The sequence below is a fragment of the Manduca sexta genome, chromosome 5 (genome assembly GCF_014839805.1).
Source record: "Manduca sexta isolate Smith_Timp_Sample1 chromosome 5, JHU_Msex_v1.0, whole genome shotgun sequence".
Lineage (NCBI taxonomy): Eukaryota > Metazoa > Arthropoda > Insecta > Lepidoptera > Sphingidae > Manduca > Manduca sexta.
Window position 1 is genome coordinate 9,231,153 of NC_051119.1, and position 20,850 is coordinate 9,252,002.

At 37.0% G+C, this 20,850-nt stretch overlaps 1 protein-coding gene across 11 annotated transcripts in view; it reads right to left on the reverse strand.

Moving 5' to 3' along the window:
* Nucleotides 1–20,498, reverse strand: part of LOC115455890 (protein madd-4) — a 416,434-nt gene extending 395,936 nt beyond the window's left edge. For 5 of the 11 annotated variants that reach the window (XM_037445327.1, XM_037445315.1, XM_030184681.2 and 2 more), the window contains exon 1: nucleotides 20,167–20,496. The gene's annotated coding sequence lies outside the window, so the exon portion shown is untranslated. Of the gene's footprint in view, nucleotides 1–20,166 lie in introns of all 11 variants that reach the window. The other 6 variants (XM_037445332.1, XM_037445339.1, XM_037445321.1 and 3 more) reach the window with 3 other exon arrangements.
* Between the last annotated feature and the right edge of the window lie 352 nt (nucleotides 20,499–20,850).

Genomic DNA, 20,850 nt, shown 5'->3' on the forward strand with positions numbered 1-20,850 from the left:
TCTCTACACAAGATCATTGCAGGTGGGTTCTTTGATGGAAAATTATAACTGCCTATTTACCTATGTGCATTTAATCTAGCTTTGTATTTGTATATGATCACAATGTTAGAGGACCTTCTCTAATACTGAGAGGTCGTAATCCATCACGAAATTATTCCTTTATTTATTTTGCTATATAAGTTTTTGTTGTAACTTGCTTTGCGACCCTAATTGTTGATGTTACATACATACATAACATCACCCATTTTTATCCAGAGGGTATGCAGAGGCGCAACTAGGGCACCCACTTTTCGCCAAGTATGTTCCGTCCCATGATGTGATAGGGGGCGAGCCTATCGCCATATCGGGCACAAATTTCAGACTCCGGGCTGATACTGAGCAGGAAAAACCCGAAAAATATCAAATAAAAATATCAAGAAAAATATCACTTTGCCCGACCCGGGATTCGAATCCAGGAACTCAGAGCGCTATTGTACCGGGCATGCAATACAACTACGCCACCGAGGCAGTCAGTAATTGTTGATGTTATATTTTGTATATACTATAGTTAAGCCAAAATTTAGGTATTTTATGCATGTCGTCTTCCTACCAAGAAGTTTGTTCACTTTAGTCATTGAACATATTATTATTTGAGACCTGCAAAATCTGTACTGTATGCAACCAGTTATGTGAATCTAATCACAAAATAAAAAAAAAATCATCTGCGTTTCTTTAAGGATAAAAAGTAAACTATATTTCAATCCTGGACACGATCTATCAGTGTGGCAAATTCCATCAAAATACATTCAGCAGTTTCTTCCTTTACTGCCAAACACCTCCACAAACTTATAATTGAAAAAAAAACAAATGAAGTGGGCTTAGTAGAGAGCAAAAGTCGTACTTACAAAACAAATATCTTATTTTAAGCCATGCAACTTGCAACCCGCATGTCAGCAAAGATTTCCGCACTTCATTCTCTAAATATTATCGACCGAATACAATACCGTTTATAGTTACAGTAAAAATAGAACGGTTGTTAACATATACAAATCATTTCCCAACAATCGATAGTTGTTTAAATTTTAACTAACAGTTTATGTAGGTTAGTAGGTGTTTAACTATAACTTATTAAAACAGTGTCTTAGGAATATTTTTAGTTAATTATGGCGAAGAATCCATGCGATCTGATTCCTACCGGCTTCCCTTGTAGGTTTATTTACGTTTGTCTTAGTTTTTTTTTCTGTTAAATTGGCCGCGATATGTTAACTAAGATATTTTCTTCCTCAGCTTACCGGTTGAAACATTTCACCATTCGCCACTGTTGGTCAGTATTTAAAAAAGAAAGAAAGAAGTTTATTGTTGGAACAAAGATAAAAAATTAAAAACAAGCAATTAAAGTTGTTTATCGATATTTATATTAGTAGTCATACAAAAGCAACGATTACTAATTAGCAGCGTTATATGCTGTATGCATATATTTATCCGCAAAATAAACATGTGAAATAACAAATAATCGAAGGGTCTTGTTGAATATTGAAGCTCAAAAAACAAGGAAAGCGAACGCTGAATGAGGGTAGAATGTGAAATAAGATTAAACAGACAGCTATGATTAATAGTCAAAATAGTTGTTGAAAATAATGCATACATACCGATACATTATACGTGAATTGTGATTTAGTACTTCGTAGGTCACGCATAAAGAGATTGGATTAGTCTCATTACTTACTACTAAGTCATTTATGTATTAATACACTTCAATATACCCACTTTTACCAAAATTACACAGACTGGGGAGTATTAAATTCAAAACACAGGCACGGTCAAAGTTCAAATGGAAAAGTTGAGCAAAAAACAATATTATTATTTAATATGCATTAAAAAAGGTTTAATTATTAAAAAATCAGTAATACACTATCATGGTTTGGGTTTATAGTTAAAGTCTGTGGTCAAACTTGAAAGAAATTAATGTTATTTGTCTTTAATATCTATAGTCTTACTGAATGTTACAAAAATAATATCATACATCTATATATTCGTGAAGAGAAAACGTTGTAACCCATTTTAAGCAAATTCCGCCCAAGGACCTGAGATTTGACATAATTGCAGTTCAAATAAAGGAGTGCAGAAAAATGAAATGTATGCACAAAATATACAAAAAAAACACTCATTACGCATTTATCCCTAAGCGGTACACAGGGGCCAAACCAGGGCACCCACTTTCCGCCAAGTGTGTTCCAAGTACGATAGAGGGCGAACCTATTGCCATATCGGGCACAAATTCCAGAGTCCGGGCTGATACTGAGCAGAAAAACCCAAAAATCACTTTGCCCGACCCGGAATTCGGACCCAGGACAACTGCAATGAATATATTAAATTCGATAGTCGTATTTCGATCACTGGACTAATACTAATAATTACCTAATATGCCATTCTGGTGTGGATAAAATAAATCAGTCATTTAGCATTCAGGTCGTATCAGTCAATCCTAATTAGTTTTTAGTAGCTTTTAGACTTTTTCTAAGGTTGGGTCATGAGTAAAACTGACCAGAGGCCACTGACTTATTACACAAATTATGGGCGTAAATAAAAGGAGGAATTTAACAATTTATTCCATTTATTTCGTCTTCTTAATCGTTTTCTTCATCACTATAGGTCGTGTCTGACTTCGAACACTTTGACGGAGTCATTGACGAACTTTTTTTTAATATTGCCTTGAATGACGAGACGAGCTTACCGTTCACCTGATGGTAAGCGACACGACCGCCCATAAACAGCAGAAACACCATCCAACACCTTGAATTACAAAGTATTATTTGGTATTCCACTGCGCTCGCCATCCTGAGACATGAGTTTTTAAGTATTTTTATATCCAGTAGTTACACTGGCTATAATGTCATTCCAACCGGAACACAACAGTGATTATACACTGCTGCTTGGCGGCAGTAATAGACACCGCGGTGGTACCTACTCAAGCGGACTCTCACATATGAGAGACCTACCACTAATCCTGTTTCCATGCCCCGCTCTCTTTAGCATACCTCAAGGCAGTGGTAAAAAGAAGGCCCGATATAGTTTTTAAGCGATTGCCCACGTGGTCTTTTACTGTCTACTGTCCGTACAACCAGCAGTTTGTCGAAGTTATCTAGCTGCCCTCGGCAATATAGCCAAAATAACTTAAGCCTCATTGGTAGCAAATTGTATCGATTTATTTATACAGTTGTAATTTTAAGATAGAAATATCAGCCCGAAACTAAGCTATTCTTGAATTCAAACTCGAAACTAACAAACAGAAGAGGTTAAGATCACAAAGTGGCAAGCACAACACAATCGAGTTTCCAACCAGTACAATTCCCGCTGTGTGGAGTTGCACTAATTACGTGACGTCACAGCATAACTGTAGCAACACTTCACCCCATTACGGGAAAGTGGAACGATTTATTTTCAACGCTGAACGTGATACGTCTTGATTGATTTTATACGTTCTTTATTTTAATGCTTGTATTATATTTCATGGAGTATCGTGGCCTCTTTGTTAGAAACTATTTAGGATATTTTTTAGATATTTTCGATAAGTTTAAGTGCTTTTTCACACGGCCAAAGTTGCTACACCCTATCTGATGGTAAGTGGTGTGGAAACCAGAGATGATTATCCCTCGCCAGTCGACATAATTATGCCAGCCTGTTCCAAACCGAATATACACAGGCTGATCCTGGAACACACTTATCTATATATATAAAAATGAATCCCTATTTTCCTTAGTCACGCCATCACGCGTCATTCACGCGTGATGGCTGGACCAAAAAATTGCACGGAAAATTATAAAATTTAAGAGAACTTAACGACAATATTCATTTTACATAACTGTCAGTGGTTTGAAATAACTGTCAGCGATCGACAGAATGCACACGTGCATACATAGTTAAGACACGACAACATCTGTCGGGTTAGCTAGTGTAGGATAAAATCTTTTGAAACTTGACAAAGATAATAATTATAAAACTGAGTTTTGAACTAAATATATTATTACAGAATTTATTATTTGAACAGGTCCGTTTTGCCACGTTATTTAGCCCCCGGACCTCGCCGCAACATGTTATCCAAAAAACTTTGTAGTCTCTACCCAACCCTCCGAGAAATAATCCAAGTCAAATCCATACCAAAAACTCACACAAAACTGAAATTAATTCGTAAAAAGCAGCGAAATAATCAGGGATCCTTATGAAAATTACCTTGGAAACTGCGGAATTAAATAAGTTTGCTTCTGGGCCAGTGCTAGCCACGGCGGCTAAACACTTCTTCACAATTTGAACAAGACAGTTATTGCATTTTGAGTCTTTTGGTTTTCACGTAAAACCTATTTTATCTAGAGTCAGGAATATAAATAAATAACGGTAATTTTCATGTTGAGAAATAAATATTGATATCAAAACCTGCTGTTGATATGGTGGTAGGTCTATCATATGTGAGAGTACACCCGGGTAGGTACTACCGCATTGTCTATTTCTGCCGCCAACCAGCAGTGTGTAGTCACTGTTGTGTTCGGGTTTGAAGACCAGTGTAGCCAGTGTAACTACTGGAAATAATAAGCTCTTAACATCTCATGTCTTAGGATGGCGAGCGCAGTTGAATACCAAACAATACTTTGTAATTCAAGGTGTTGGATCGTGTTTCCACTGTTTATGGGCGGTCGTATAGCTTTAAGAGCTAGAGAGTTACCATCAGGCGAACGGTAAGCTCGTCTTGTCATTCAAAGCAATAAAAAAAATAATAAATAGAACAAAGAAAAAAAAACGATAAGTCAGCGGGAGTAAGTGTAACGGATTTTGGGACGTAAATTATTTATCTAGTTCATACCAATGGGTAAAACTAAACTGAAACAACTTTAACCAATCCAGTATCCAACGTAATATTCACATTACTAGAATATAATGTTCTTAAACTCTTGGTAAGAAATTGACAATGAAAATCTACTTTTCTGTATATTGTTTTCTCAGTTCCGTCAATTGTATAGATATATTTTTTATTACATTGAATGACGAGACGATTTAACTGTTACAACTTTTTCAGTAGTCTTAAACTTGTTTACGCGTACGATATAGTTACGTTAGCTTTCCCTCTCTTCGCGTAACTTTATTTCCAGTAACTATATTCGCCACACGTCAGCGTTAAGCCGCGGACAGACACGGAGTTGGGCACAAAGCGGGGGCTCGACCCCCTTAAACTTTAATGTTATGAATGAAATTTAAATTAATTTAACAGCAGAAAATTCTTTAGCTATATTATGTGAACAGACTTGATACTAATAAAATAATTGGTTTTATTTTTTTCTATTATTATCACAAAGGTAAAATAATAAACCTCTAAATAAGGCCTCAAAAAAATAATTAATTTTATTAAAATAACTTAAATTTATTAAATTATTGGAATTGAAAAAGATTTATTCGCGACAGATTTTTTGTTTTTACTATTTCATACCACGCAGTGAAACCCAATATCACAGCTCGACATGGAATTCGAACCAGAGACTTCACAGCTGTGGTCGTACTCTGCTTGCAAAACAACTACGCCGCCAAGGCAGTCAACCAAAAAAATAGTAATTATAAAATTTTTATACACCCACGCAAAACCCTGAGTACACACCGTTCCGCGGATATAATATCGGTTCCATTAAGTATGGTATTGACGTGCCTCTCATGCGTAGTATCGATTAAGCCACTAAGCTGTATTATTCATTCAGTAATAATTAGTAGGCGCCTATGCGTACGTTCCTCACGAACGATTTACTGATGTTAACATTGATTCCACGGAACAAAATGAGGACAAGGACATTTAATCGATTGTTCGAAGAAATGTTTAAGTTAGGACGGTGGCTATGGTAAAGAAATTAAAGAAAGAGATAGCTTTGCCTATTTATAATTCCAAACACCACTTAGAAAAAAGAACTGTAAGATTCTCCTTTAAATCTCTAGTATAACTTTTTAGGGTTAAAAATAGACTATCCAGTATCCAACCTGTCCCAAAGCTAGATACCCATGATAATAATAATAATATCAGCCCTGTATTATATAATGTCCCACTGTTGGGCATGGGCCTCCTCTACTACTGAGAGGGATTAGGCCTTAGTCAAACCACGCTGGCCTAGTGCGGATTGGTAGACTTCACACACTCTCGAAAATTCCTATAGAGAACTTCTCAGGAGATACCCATAATCGGCAAAAATCATGAGCATAAATGAACAGTAACGATGGCGATCTCGCGTATGTAAGAATTGGACGAAAGTGTGTAATAGTCGTGGGGCATTGACTAAGGAACCAATAGGGGACCGGCCTATGCTTAATTTTGAACATTATTCTATATGTAATGGTTAATAATGCAAGAAAAGCACTCTTGGGAAAACTGCATAATAATTGGTTAAAAAATGAGCTAGTTATTCATATTGCAATGTGCAGAAGTGGGCGCGTTGTGGGGATATCGCTTCATCTCTTTCTTTCGCACGCGTCGCAATTCCCGATGACGTAAAAAAAGTGAGTACTTTGTCTCATTTTTGTTTCTTTACCCCTTCCACCGAAATCCAAAGACATACCTTGTTGATTTTTTACCAGATTTATTAATTCCTTCTTTGTTATAATTTAAATAATGTAAATATTTGATTATAGTAAAGAAAAAAAAAGAATCTGGAACCCAATTGCAGGAGACATTAGCGTTGGACGTAAAAACGACCAATCACAAGTGTGTTCACGACTCGTGCCGATCTGTACGCTCATTTCACAGTCGCATAATTATTATATTCCGCATCCATACGAAAACGTGTACGTTACAGTAAACATACATTTGCATTCAGGAATAATGCCTATTGCGGGCTGATGCGACTGACGAAGCACTGACAATATGCAAAGCGGCTTTGTGAACTATGGCACGGTAATAAGGATTTGTAAATCATCCACGCAATACACATATCACAGTATTTCACTGCTTTACTAACTCAGAAACTTCTAGAAAATGTCCTGATAATAAATCTTTTTTTGGACTGGCGCAGAAAGTGACCCCGTCGCACTTGATGGCAAGCGGAGTGGAGTTAAAACAGAGTAGGTACCGACTGCCGATAAATGATTACCCCTCACCAGTTGACACAATTGTGCCGGTCTGTTAGTAATACGATATACACAAACTGATCCCGGAATGCGACACACTTTCCTTTTTAGGTATCCTTTGGTAGGCTTTACACCTTGTGTACGGTGCTCACTATCCGGCGGGCTTCAAATATCCTATATCTTCTGTAAATAACGACCTACCGCGGCATTGTTTAATTCTGTCCATGAGCTACAGCAAATTTCTTTATTAACAGTAACAGTCAAATTTATTGTTATTTCTCTCTAAATTACGTTAGTGTTGACACAACTTTTATGGATTTTATTATAGCTATTACTTTTACTGTTATGTTTATGATGAAATTAGCTATAAGTGTCCAGACAATTTTAGTATTATTACGAGGCATTATAGAATCGAGTCTCCCATGAGCGATACCTGCCTAAAGGTAGAATTTGTGCCTGATTGAGCTAGAACCTACACTATCACCTGAAATTAGTAAAAAGTACGTCACCTGATAATAAACGCCCCCTGCCTACTCTATCAGGGTGAATTAAATAATAAACAGATTACCTGATTACAATTAACGTACCCATTCCAACTGGAACACCAACGTGAACTTATGTTTATTTAACAATCCCAAGAACACTATCAAAGCAACCTTGATTCAAAATAGACTAAAGTTTGTTAACTATTAAAGTAATAGGAAATCCAAGCTAAGCACTTAAGCTCTATCGGTTTATGTGGCACCTCTCCAGGGTTTCGACACTAGTTGTGAAACTTCCCCTTGCTGTGGATTATTATTCTTTACTATGAAAAGTTACGCGTGTATCGTATAATCTCAGATATTGCATTTCGCACTCTTAATAAAATAATGACCTATTTTAAAAATTATAATTTGTGGCAGTCGTCGGAAAACTAATTTTAGTTCGCTACCTTTTTTTGAAGTTGCTATTAAATTGAGTTTATTAAAGATAGGTAAAAAATGAAACCTATAGCGTGAAAAAAAGGGAAAAAACTAAAAGGTCGCAATCAAAAAATGGAAATTTTGGAATGGGTCATTATTTTATTAAGAGTGCAATATATCAGATGTCGTACCTCATTACATTTTATTGAATGATGTTATATAGTGCTGTTGGTGTACCTTATTATAAATAAATAAATAATCTTTAACGATGAAAGAAATCGTCAGGAAATCTATATACTTATAAATGTTGAAAGTATGAAGTCAGTTTTTTTATATCGGACTCCGCAGTTAATACTGTTAGAAAACTGCGAATCGGATGCTGGAATCCCTCGGGTTAACGAATGCAGGGGCCTGGAGGAAAGTTGAGAGAGGATATCTGGGGAAGGAAGAGTTGACGAATGAGAAGGAGCCCTCTTAGGATGGGAGGAAGGGAGAAAGCCAGGAAATGTTCGCGAGCCCTCATAGCCCTCAATGTAAATTGGAAACCATGAGAACATATGAAGTCAGCCAACCTGCAGTAGATGTAGTGTGTGTGTGTAGTGTCTAACAAGATGATTAAAGAAGCGTGTAAATCAGCCGGAGATTCGTTACTATCTGTCTTTAACCGATGTATTGCTGAAGGTATATTTCCGCGAATATGGCGCTCCGGTTTCATTCGAATAATACCTAAAAGTGGCGACAAGGCTCCCGATGATCCCAAGTCATATAGACCTATTACGTTGTTACCATCTTTAGGTAAACTTCTAGAACGCCTCATTGTCCCTCGTCTGCTACCGGGCGGACCAGTATTTCACAAAAATCAATTCGGATTTACCATAGGTAGGTCTACTACAGACGCGGCAATATCGGTTAGAAGAACAGTAAGTATATCGGAACATAAATATGTACTCGGTATCTTCTTAGACATCTCCGGTGCCTTCGACAATGCTTGGTGGCCTATGATACTTCTTAAGTTAAAAATACGAGGCTGCTATAGGAATATATATTCCCTAATTTACTCATACTTCTCGTACGGAACATCCAAACTGAAACTCGGCCACCATGCCGTGTCGAAGTCGCTGAGTATGGGATGTCCACAAGGCTCAGTTGTAGGTCCTTATTTATGGAATTTGAGCTTCGATGATTTTCTTTCAATTCCCTTACCTGTAGGATGCACTTTAACCGGATATGCGGATGACGGCCTCTTACTAATAGAATCTAATAGTAGATCGGGGCTTGATAGTTTGGCGGATACGTGTTTACAATTAATATCTGAATGGGGTGAAAGAAATCGCCTTACATTCGCACCTCACAAAACGTTCCAACTGCTTTTAAAAGGTATATTAAAATCACCGCCGCGAATAAAATTTAATAATATTGTTGTAAAAAGGAAAGAATCGGTTTGTTATTTAGATTTGATTTTAGAACGAAATTTTTCCTTTCTAGAGCATATAAAAAACGTCGGGGAAAAATCAAAACGTAACTTTTACGCCTTGACAAGGATATCGACCTCTACGTGGGGACTGTCTTTCACTACGCTCAAAATCATCTATGGAGCGACTTACTTAGCTTGCATTACATACGGATCACCTGTATGGGCCGATAGGGCAACTATCGGTGCTGTGCGCAGGAAACTGCTCCAGAGTCAACGATTGGCGTTGATATTCTTGTGCAAGGCGTATAGAACTGTTAGTACAGAAGCTTTGCCTGTCCTCGCGGGTGTACTCCCTGTCGATTTGGAGGTACAGCGTCGCGCCGCTATGTATTACTCAACCAGAGAGGATATGGAAAAAGTTTCTTACGTCTCGCGAGCTCTTAAGAATCGATAGACTATTTAAAACGCACACTGATGTACACAACGAGTTATTAAATGAATGGCAATGTAGGTGGGACTCGTCTTCGAAAGGGCGTCATTTATATAAATACTTTCCGTACGTTCGCGATCGCCTAATTAAAACTTGGCTAGAAATAGATTACTGTGTATCGCAATTTCTTACCGGCCATGGTAATTTTAAGGGTAAACTGTTCTCATTTAGGCTGGTTGATTCTCCTGCGTGCCCATGCTCTACACCTGGTTACGAGGTTGAACAATCTGCTCATCACGTACTTTGGGAGTGTGGTCTCTGGCATGAAGAGCGCAACATCATGTTAAACAGTATGCAAATAACATCTGGGGTTGTATACTACATGGACCTTGTTGAGACTAGACGGAATTTCCGTGCTTTCCGGCGTTTTGCCATGCCTATTGTAATCAAATCTAACAGCTCATGTGATAGGACCCTTTCATTTAATTTTATCCGTGGTGCTTTATAACTAGCTTATCTAGTTGTAAACGTCCCTATCCTTGAGGTTAAATCGCCTCCTTACATCATGATTTTGTCACCCGCATTGCTCTGGAGGGAAGTGGACAATTAATATTTCCAACTCCTCCCTATTTTTTCTATTTGATTAATTTCGTTGCGGGATAATGACATATTAGTTTTCCCTGAGACTCGCCGAGCTTCACTGCTCGGTGTCACAAAATGCGTGCCACTGCTGATCCTGGCTTACAGGAGTTGTAGTGGTGGGTGTGAGGGCGGGAAAGTCTCTAACCTGCAGTAGACTAGCGTGGTATTCTTAATGCCTCTCATTAATAGAGGAGGTTCGTGACCATCAGGGAGAGGAAATATCAACTGCATATACACATCCATCCACAATGTCAATATCATAATGTCACAGTGTCAATATTTGTACTAATGAAGAAACTGATACCATAAGAACAATAAGTACCTAATAAATCATCATTATCATTTATTAAATACTGCTGGCAATCTACGATACTAATCTTTAACTAAACAATTGTACACATTCATATAAGCTTCGAGCCTCAGAATAAAACTAAAAATATATCCTGCACTGCAGTCAACGTTCCAAGCCTAGCTAATCACGCTCGTAATGTAGAAAAGTAATGTAAATGTAAGAAGAAAAACAAAATTGAGACTGTAGTCTGGTTATCCGCCGAAATGAAATTTCATCGAGTTCCGATAATGATGCTACAGCTGAGATTACATTAGTTAAAGTAGGTTTATCTTATGTCGACTAGCGTCTCTCCATGGTCATTAGATTTGTGCTTTCCTATCTTACAAAATATACGCAAACTGATTTAGCATTTAGCTAATGATGGATGTGCCTGCCTGGACTGTAACAACTGTACACCTGGTGTCAAACGCGCCATTGTGTCCCACATAAATGCATTACGAAATCAGCCTGTGTATATCCGATTTCAAAGAGGTCGACATAATTGTGCTAACTGCCAAGGGGTCCCCTGAGGCAATTCTTGTGCGCTCGGTCTCCACACCAAATGCACGTCCATGCATGAACGGACATTTGTCGCGGCCCTAAGTACACAGCTAAGTATGTATATCTCATGGTTGCTAATTCACATTGAGGCCTATGAAGCCTCGCGAATATTTTCTGACCTTCTCCCCTCCTTCCATCCTAAGAGGATTCCTTCTCTTTCCCCCACACTTCCTTTCCCAGATATCCACTCCTAATTTTCCTCTAGGTTCCTGCAGTCGCTAAGCTGAGGGATTCCAGTATCCCTTCGCAGGTTTCCCCCGGTGTGGGGTCTGATACAAAAAGAAACTGGCACGGTGGGGCCGTAAGACCGGTGAAACCAACATAACCATTCCACTGACCCTCCGAGTGGTGGTAGCGATAACGCGTTATTTCCCCGCGTAAAAAAAAATGTGGACTCGACTTACCATCACCTATAGTGCAAGAATAAAAAAAAAATCCCCCCCCCCCCCAGTATAACCAAAATTGGTATTAATGATTCCATCCTATTGGTTATAAAACGCTGTAACAAACCGTGTGTGGACACGCGAGCCGCTTTGCACCCCGCTATCTGCAACACCGGTTATCGTGTAATTTGTTAACTTCATATCTACACCTATTTGTTACATAAATTATGGTCGACTAGCTTTCGTTTGCAACTCCACCAGCGTGGAACTCTTTACCAATATTTAAAATAACTTGTGTTAAACCAGGACTTATAGCATTATGTCAAATAAATACATCTGGTATTTTGCTCATGAGTTCTCTGCACGTGATGGTAAACGGAGTGAGGACCAGATAGTGTCAACTGACGATGGAAAATTACTCCTCCCTGATCAACACAATTATGCCGCCCTGTTCGAACTGGATATACACAGGCTGATCCTAAAACGCGACATACTCACGTGGGCTATTGTGGCGGGTTTTACACGTTAACACAAACACACACACATGCCTTTTAACCCCGAAGGGATATGTAGAGGCACAACTAGTGCACCTACTTTCCGCCTTGTGTATTTCATCCCATGGTGTAATAAGGGTCGAGTCTATCGCCATATCCACCACTGAATAGAAAAATCCAATATCATTTTGTCCGACCTGGAGATCGAACCCAAGACCTTAGCACTGCAGTGGTACCAAATACAACTATGTCACCAAGACATCTTAGCGAAATATCAATAAATCCCTTACCATGAAGTATTCTTCAAAACGATATCCAGCTTTCCGAAAATCTAACAACTTTGAACAACATGCCATACTGTAAATTTCCTTACTAATATCTAAGGTAATTAATCAAACCCCAATTTCCAATGTCAAACAAATCATTATCTTATGAGATACTTTAAACAAGCCCATATGAGAAAGATGTAACAATTTGTATAACAGGTGACGTCTTGTTGTGCCTACCCTTTATTTGTAAGATTGATAATGCTTGTTAATCAATGATTAATGGACATATATAAATTATCCCACAGTATGATATTCAAAAATACGTGGTTTATTATGACCATACTTTGATTGTTAGTTTATAGATGCTTGTTATGATTTTAGTACAGAATGTTTATTTTTCTCTAGTACCTCTTGTAAATAATATCTTTGTAAATCGATTGAGCTTGTCTACGTGTTATTGGTTACATGAAATTTTTTTTTATAAGTGAATGGCAAAGAGATCTCTCTGCACCTAATAGTAAGTGGAATGAGGTTTAATAGAATGTCGACTGACGAGCGATGTTTACCCCTTGACAGTCGACAGAATTACGCCGGCCTGTTGGAACCGGATATACACAGGCTGATCCCGGAACGCAATACGCTTACGAGGACTACTGTGGCGGGTTTTAACACCTCGTGTACCGTGGTCTCTATCCGGACGGATATAAAATATATCCTTCCACAGCAAAACAAGCAGCAAGTAGTTTTAAATCATTAAAATTGTTATACTCATAGATTAACTAATTACAACTCGCCATTTAGATTAACGGGCCTCCTCTACTATTGAGAGGGATTAGGCCTTAGTCCACCACGCTGGCCTAGTGCGGATTGGTATACTTCACACACCTTCGAAATTCCTATAGAGAACTTCTAGGATGTGCAGGTTTCCTCACGATGTTTTCCTTCACCGTTAAAGCGAACGATAAATTCACAAAGAATACACACATGATTTTTTTTAGAAAAGTCAGAGGTGTGTGCCCTTGGGATTTGAACCTGCGGACATTCGTCTCGGCAGTCCGTTCCACACCCAACTAGGCTATCGCCGCTTCCCTCTCAGTAGTAGAGGAGGCCCGTGCTCAGCAGTGGGCAAGTATATAATACAGGGCTGATATTATTATTATTATATTTAGATTAACATAATATATAACAATACATGAAATAATTATAATTATAGTTATTCAAATCTGGACAGAGAATTGGGTTTCCATTATTCATAATACGAAACATTTGTATATGAATTTTGCTACAAACCTTATTTTATATTTAAATATAAACGTAACATCTAAACAAATAAGGAATGAGACATTCTTTAACGTTGCCCGTGTCACGCAGCGTGCTCACAAAAGCGCAGGTAATTAACATGCTAAAGAAACTTGCATGTAATTGCCGTATTTAACTACTGCAGGGCTATGTTAAGTAAAATTGTGCTTTAAATGATTATTGTAGAAGGGATTTTTTTTATTGTTTTGAATGACAAACGAGCTTGCCATTCGCTTGATGGTAAACGACACGACCGCCTATAAACAGTAGAAATACTATCCAGCACCTTGAATTACAAAGTATTGTTTGGTATTCCACTACACTCGCCATCCTAAGACATGAGATGAGAGTATTATTATGTCCAGTAGTTACACTGGCTACAATGTTCTTCAAACCGGATCACAACAGTGACTACACACTGCTGAAATTATCCTGCGATTCGATAAGTGTGAACTACTTCCCTTAAAAACGGTAAAGGTATTTCAATATTATAAAGGGTGTAATTTAAACTTTTTGCTAAATTATTGATCGTATTAAAAGAAAGAAGTCATATACCCCCAGAGTAGAATAAGTATGGATGAAACAATTGCGATCCTTGATCTCTGTTTTTTATAAATTGGTTATATTATACCTATCTAGAATCACTCGATTGTGGCTAGACACTAACATCAAACATGACTTATAAAAATACTTCGGAAGAAGTTAAAACAAAGTACTGATTTCTGTTTTTTTTTTTTTATTAACAGTAGGATGTATAGTTATTATAAAAAATAAAAATACATAAAACGAAATACTATCTCATGCTCGCTTCGTTTGTATGAAATTTATTTCGTGAAAAATATTTAAAAAGTAGCGAATCCTTCCTTAGATTTCAAGATTACTCCGTAGGTACACAATTTCGTCTACATCTTTTGAGTTGCTTATCTGTGGAAGCGTAACAGTCATTCAGTTACTTACGCATTAATTATACTCGTTATATTCATAGGTCTATCTCAAGATAGAGCATGTTGCCAAACGTATCACTATAATGACAATTGCGACGTAGGCACCTCTGTGGTGTACTAATTTATTTCCAATTTTCGCAGAGACGGGATCTAATTAAACTGTAAAGCGAAACATTTGACCTTTTCAATCAAGTTTCAGTTAATAACTTGACGGATTCGTAATTTGTATAAGTTTGGCAAAGTTGGTTAGTAGACTTTTAGTTCGGCGCATGCTTTTGATATTGGCCTGATATTTGCAATTTAATATGGCCTCTATGGAGATTTTCTAAAAAAAAGGGCAAAAAGGTAGCCGTCCCAGCAATGACAAATGGTGAAATATTCCGAAAGGTAACCCAACACAACATATAGGTACTAATATGCATAAAGGAGGTCTGCAAATCGTTCTAATAATCACTAGATTTTATAAATTACGAAAGAGAAGCCAGCGGGAATCGGATTATATGCACCCTCCGCCACTGCTGCCTATCTCCAACTTCATTATCATCATGATTTCAGTCGGGAATCGTCCACTGCTGGATATAGGCGTCCCCCATTGAGCGCCACAGGGACCGGTTCTGGGCCGCCCTCATCCATCCGACTCCAGCGACCCTCAACAGATCGTCGGTCGATCTCTTAGGGGGCCTGCGCTACGTCTCCAACTTAAGGAGATACAATGTCTGGTGTCATCCATCATGTGAATGGGCTTTGGAAAAATTTGGAAGCGGTATATTTTTTAAGAGTAAGAGAGGCTTAACTAAAGCTAATGTGAAACTAACGATAAATACTAATCATTATTTTATCTGTTCTTATAAATGTATATTATAATAAAGTTTCAAATAGTTAAATTGCGTAAAACCAATACAACGGTGATTATTCACAAACGGCTCATTCACGCGAAATAAAATATTTATTTCTCCACATTTAGGCTCGGCTTGACTAATAACTTGGCGAAATATTAATTCAAGACGTATGATAACGATTTATCATAATGTATCTAAGTCGAAATTTCTCAGGAGAACCATCGTGTAGCCCACAATATGACAGGATATTATTTTTTCCAGACTCCGTGTTAAAGCTTGTGGCACACAGGCTTGTAACTGGCATAAAAGTGTAAGCAGTGGCATAATCCTCCGCCACAACAAGATAGGGCACCGTTAATATTAAATACTTTTATAAGAGTGTAGGGGAGGATCCAAGTTTTTTATTATTGTGGTAGCTTTTTTAGCATAATGGGATGGCAAGTGATCAACACCAATGAAAATCTGGCGATGGAATTATGGTGGGGTTGCAGGGCTTTAAGAAGCGATGGAGATTGGCAAAGAGTTGCAGGCAGGGAGAGTTAGATTTAGGCCAATGTTGATACTCATACGACACGCTTCAGCCAAGTGTTGTTTCATATTAGCTTTTCAGCAACAGCAATACCACCCAGTGAAGATCTATTTAACATTGTCTGACCTGTCACAGCCAAAAAGACTACAAAGGTGAAAGACTAGAAAATACTTACCGAAAAGCTTCAAGCACGCTACTTTGACGCAGTTGCCAAATGACATGCCAATTTGCCAGTATCTAATTCCATCTGTAGGTCGTGTAGAACTACCCTTAGATAGTTAATTCGGTAATGGCATTAATATATCTTTAATAATTTGTGATTAGATGTGACCTGTTTGTGTTGCCTAGTATCATTACATCACCATATTGTAATCATTATTAACAGTGTTTGCTCGTGGATTTACTAATTTCTTTTCCCGGAATAATCTAACAGGATTCGTCCACTTTTCCAGGAAAACTAGCCTAAGGGAAAATGTGTAGTTATGAAACAGCGTAAATATTATGCCAATCGTCGAATCATAATCTATCATAATCAAAAGACTGCCTCGGTGGCATAGTTGTACTGCATGCGCGGTACGGCAGTACGAGATCCTAGGTTCGAATCCCGGGTCGGGCAAAGTGATATTTGTTTTTCTGCTCAGTATCAGTCCGGAGTCCGGAATTTGTGCCCGATATAGCGATAGGCTCGCTCCCTGTCACATTATGGTACGGAACGCACTGGGAGAAAAGTGATTGCCTTGGTTACGTCTCTGCATCTCACTTCGGGGATAAATGCGTGATGTGTGTTTGTTTGTAATCCATCTCTATACAAAGACTATATATATTTGTTGTATCGTAGCGTAACAGAAAGAGATATCAGAGCATTTTCGCATTTACACATAATGGGCTGGCATTAAACGGTCTAGGCAAGTAAAAATAATTACTTTAGAATTCCCTAATTATGAAGACTCATTGACAGCGAACTCATCAAAAGTACGGCTAAGCAACGCCAAAATAAGTGGATTTTACACTGCCCTAACGCTACATATATACATATATAGCATCAAGGCTCTATCCCATAGGGGTAGGCAGACTCTATGAATTACCACTTTGCACGATTCTGGCATACCTATCTGGCTTCGTCCACTGACGTCACAACGCCCTTAGATTAAAGGGTTGACAGACGTAAACCGTAAATAAATTGGAAGCCAAACTTTACAAAAGTATAAGTCTTGTTTTACGATTATACCTATAAATTATATCGAAGTAATGAGAATTCCTTTGAAATTTTTTGGCAATGCTTGCTCGCCACGCTTTGGGATTGTGCACTTTGCCAAACGTAGTAAGTTTTTACGTACGATACATAAATATCTTCATCTGTTCCACGCCACGTTTGGCAACTGTATCGCTGTATTTTATCACGTAATTAGGGTTTTCCGTCGCCTGCAAATCTTGGTGTAGCATGAAAGTAGTTTAATCAATGTAAAATAAAACCTATATTAAATGAATACAGTGTAGTTTTCTGTAATGCTAGTGCTACACTACGAGTCTAGCGTAGGTGAAGCCATTACTTATCTCAATTGACAGCGGCTTTATACATTTCACATTTGGCGTTTGATTTGACTTTCGATTTTGTTTTGACACAATTTTCTTTATTGACAACACCGCGAAATAGCTTCACTGGATATGAAGTCAAGAAGAATGAAGGCAAACACTAATTGACCAGCAAGATATATATTCATCCCGGTCGGCACAATTTTGCCGGGCTGCCAAATTTCCTCACTCATTATTTCCCATATTAATAATGGATACTGATATAACCCTAGTGTGGCCTGAGCGTTGATAAAAAAAGTCTATCCAGTAAAGCGCTTAGTATATTTGTATTTCCTGATTACTTAAACTCTCAATAAAATAAATAAATCAGTATCGGTTTTCATCAAACGGAGCTGGAGATTAAATCAGAAAATCCTTTCTACAAAAAATATATAATTGACACGAGTCTAATCCATCCGCCTAAAAGGCAAGCTTAGAGGATCAACAATTTAGGATCTGAAAACATATAACATATTATTTTGCAAATACATCACGATGAGATCTTATAAACCTAAGTAATTATAGTACAGAGATACAGTGATAATGCTCATACAAGTTGGTGGACCAAGAAATTTAATGCAATTAGTAAATAAAAAATTCAATCTACCGAACCTATAAACCTAATACAAATCTGAAGATGTTTGAATGATTGATGAAAAACGCAATAAAACACCAACTCCTATATAAATAGGCTACTATAGACGCAGAATAATTTACAGAGAACTTTTATTTAAAAAAATACACGTCAAATTATTAGTCTCTTTTTTTGAAGTCGGTTAAAAGACTTCCATAGAGCCAAAGCAGCGAGGAAACCCTACAGTACGAAAGGTATAATGATTAATGATTCAATCACTGATTCAAATTCACCAATCTTAAACTTATAAGACTATAGAATAAATGTAATGGTGTTGTTTTATACAGAAGGTGTTTAAAAGGGACCATAAATAGAAATTCAACCTCTAAGAGAAAAAAATTAGAAATGATTCGAATGAGAATTTATATTTTCCGTCCACAGATTAAAACTTTGTATTAAAACCTTTCGACAGAATTCGGTGGTTTTCAAAATTGAACTCCGAAACAGGAAAAGGGATCAAACTTTATCAATAACATCAATATAAGTGTCGCCAAAGTAAAAACCACGAGAATTGCCACAACACAGACACCATACTTTTTAAAGTAACAGTAACTTTGACAGTTACTATCATTTGAAACACGGCCTGTGAGTAATATTAAGACATGATCTGGCAATAAGGTATTTTACTAATATTTTTCAAAGTTTATCAAAGTTTACGTCATTTAAACGAAAGACAGAAACCACGATCAAAATCTGGTAAAAAAATCAACAAGCTAATAACTAGCCTTATGACCAAGTTCCTTAAATAAATATTTTAAAAAATTGTCTTCGAAATCCGATGAATGGGCTAAGCAGCTATAAAAAAAAGAGACGCAATACTATTTTGTGACGTCATTAGGAACTACGATGCACGCTAAAGAGTTATCGCGTAATCCCTTCTAAGCGCCGTCTTATATTTGAAAAATGAATTACTATCCCATTTATTAACCAATTTTATAGCTGCTTCAAAGGGTCCTAATTTTGAATTTTTGCTGTAACGTATATGGTATAAAACAATTGACAAAATTAAACATAAACTACTCTCTTGTCATCCCTAAAAACGTTGCATAGGATACGAATAAAATAAATTAAAAAACAGTCCACCCTCTTTACATAACCCACAGGATACTCAAGGATGACAGGACAATTACGTGTGAGAGGGTAGTTGCAAATTTCTCTTACCTAACTTTCGAACCTAATCCATTTTTTTCTGTTTACAATGTGTGACAAAAATTATTGAGTATGTGAATGTAGATTGAAAAACATTACTAATGTTACCAAATTTTTTTAAAACTGCTTTTCAGCGTAATATATAACCTTAATTATTTTTTTATTTCAAAATAAAAAAAAGATATATCATTGTAGTAGATAAATAAATAATCAATTAAAAATAATGCACTTAGCGAACAATAAATATGAATATGTAAATATAAAACATGTGTTTTACTTTGAAATTAATTAATTTAATATTTTGAATTTAATTTATGAATTCGCACTATTAAACGGAAAAAAATACACATGATATTCCATATTTATTTGTAACTATTATTTTATGAAAACAAATTAGTAATTTATAATTTGAATTTAAAACTTTCTAAGACTTATGGCTCTATCTACTACATGATATTATTCTTTTAATGCGATATTCTGAAAATGTTATATTCGATATAAATACTTTGTTATATTAAAAAAGAGGTACATAAACATTGCAAGCTTACCATTATATTAAAGAAATTAAGTTAAAAAACGTACACAAAATTTTGTATATATCAAGGCGTTCATCTACCCGCTACGTTCATAACAACTCGTAAACATTTTCATGGGAAAATAAAGTCACGTAAAGCGCGACGGCTGTAAAATGTGAATGACGTACCGTTTTTTCCGCTGCACCCTCCAGAAAACAGCACAGGAGTTTTACACCACGATACACAGCAAACTCGTGTCAAATAAATATTTCACTGCACTGAAATAATTTTAAACACTTTTTAAAAATTTCACAACACTCAAACACTAGTATAATATCGTATCGATTATTTATAAATCTATTCAAGTACTTAGATTGTAATTTAAATATCGAAGCGCACGTGAAAATTCAAACACCGAATGAGATCGCAAGCGGACGATCTGTCGCGTTCCGTTACACGCAGCCTGCCAGCACGGCCGCGTCTACCCGAATGCCTTTTGCGCATGGTTGTGTGTCCGTACGACGAAACGGCTTACGTCGCAATGCGTTATTACATTTAAAACTGGCCTTACACGCTTTCTGCTGTCGTCGATAATAGACGAAAAGAGTTTTCCCCGCGAAGAAAAATAACATTTTATTTTTGCGCTTGGCAAAATTGTAAATTGTATAGCGGTAATAAATGTCGACTGCAGACAATCTTTGCCTTCTTTGCGTGAAAAAAATATAAGATTTGTTATAATATGTGAGAAAAAATTTAGAACACATTTATTTTATGCATATATTTAGGTACATACCAAAAAAAATCGCGCTCAAAATGCATGAATGCTGGATGCTCTGTGCACTCTTCAATAATAATTTTTTTACCTTCGACAA